Source organism: Silene latifolia, chromosome 11 (genome assembly GCF_048544455.1).
Source record: "Silene latifolia isolate original U9 population chromosome 11, ASM4854445v1, whole genome shotgun sequence".
NCBI lineage: Eukaryota > Viridiplantae > Streptophyta > Magnoliopsida > Caryophyllales > Caryophyllaceae > Silene > Silene latifolia.
In genome coordinates this window covers 72057880-72059589 of record NC_133536.1, presented here as the reverse complement: position 1 = coordinate 72059589, position 1710 = coordinate 72057880, and the positions used below count along the sequence as shown (strand labels likewise).

The following is a 1710-nucleotide window of genomic DNA, read 5'->3' as shown; positions in this document are numbered from 1 at the left end:
TAAATGCGAGCCTATGAATCCTTGCATTTTTTACCCATCACCTATCTTTTCAATGAGACTTATAAGACATAAACCAACTCGAGTCTCATTAGACCATGCATGTTGTTGAGTAGGGAAGACTAAGTCGACTTGTAGGTGTTGTACAATCTAATCGATTCGGCTCCGGGACCCAAACTTTCCTAGGATTGTAAGATATAACCCAACTCAATCCATCACAACAATAATTGCTTGCTTATAATTTGAGAACATGTTTGTATGATCAATTCCCATGATTCCCCTATGACCCCATGACACCCTAGTGCTTTTTATCAATTGTTTACGACCCTTTTAATTCATCTTGCTTTTTTACTTTCATTGCTATTTAGTTTAGTGACCTTCTACATCAACCCTAAATTGTGACACCCCTAAGACACCACTAGTTGCAATAGAAATCTCATCTCAATTCCCGTCCCTTGGGATCCGACCTTTAGTTTCCTCTTTACTAATTGTAAAGTTGTTTGTGAAGCTATAAATTGTGTTTGATTGGACGTGTGACGACCAACTCTTGTCCACATCAAAATGGCGCCGTTGCCGGGGATGGTGTTAGCTTGATCTAGATTTTCTTATATTGTTATTAGTTATGTCTTTCTTTGCCTTGGGGAAGTAAAACTCCTTAAGGTTTGTTCTAATTGTTTTCAAGTTGTTTGATATTTTGCATGTCTAGAAGGTCACAAGGTGATTTGTTACCTTTTGATCGTGAAATTGAAAGAACTTTGACAACCAATAGAAGACTTGCTAGGAGGAATTTGAGAGGTATTGGTGAGGTTGTAGATATTCAACCAACTATTGAGTTCATCAACCCTTTTGCAAGAGAAGGTGAGGAGAACCCAACACAAAATACCACACAAAATTAACCCACAATGCCTAAGTTTTCATCACATTCCATACCCACCGAGGAGAACCTACCCAACGGTACTCCCACACCACAACATCTAACCGGAAATTTTATTGCCAAATCCGCATTTATCCAATTAGTCGAAAGGAGCCAATTTGGGGGGATGCCTAGTGAAGACCCTCATTCTCATATGGAAACCTTTTGTGACTATTGTGATGCGATCTCTCAAACCGGTTTAACTCAAGACCAAATTCGATGGGTCTTATTTCCTTTTTCTCTAATTGGCACCGCGAAACAATGGTTGAAGGGCCTTGATAAGGCCACTCTCGGAATTGATTCTTGGAAGAAGTTGGCTCTAGCTTTCTACAAAAAATTCTACCCACCGGAAAAGACTAACATGCTAAGAGCTCAAATTACGGGTTTTAAGCAAAGGGATGAAGAATATTTGTATGAAGCTTGGGAGCGGTTCAAGGGAATTTGTCGCTCATGTCCTCATCATGGACTTAGCGAGTGGTTCTTGGTACAACAATTTTGGAACGGTCTATATGAAGACTCAAGGAACATTCTCAACATGGGATCAAATGGAATGTTCACCGAAGTTGATGACAATCAAACTTGGAACAAAATTGAGGAAATGGCGGTCCATAACTCACAATATAGTAGACCTCGCAAGGCTACTAGAGGAGGAAAGCATGAAGTGGACTCCGTTACTCAATTGGGTGCTCAACTTAGTGCTCACATTGACACAATCAATTTGAAGTTTGAAAAAGCTATGGCTAGACTTGAAGAAGCCTCAAAATCACCAAAGCACCATGTTAATGCCATGACGGCATCTT

At 40.0% G+C, this 1710-nt stretch overlaps 1 non-coding gene across 1 annotated transcript; it reads right to left on the bottom strand.

Moving 5' to 3' along the window:
• Positions 1–1271: 1271 nt before the first annotated feature.
• Positions 1272–1378, bottom strand: LOC141616171 (small nucleolar RNA R71). Its single transcript, XR_012530535.1, has one exon. It is a non-coding gene; the product is annotated as a small nucleolar RNA R71 (small nucleolar RNA).
• Between the last annotated feature and the right edge of the window lie 332 nt (positions 1379–1710).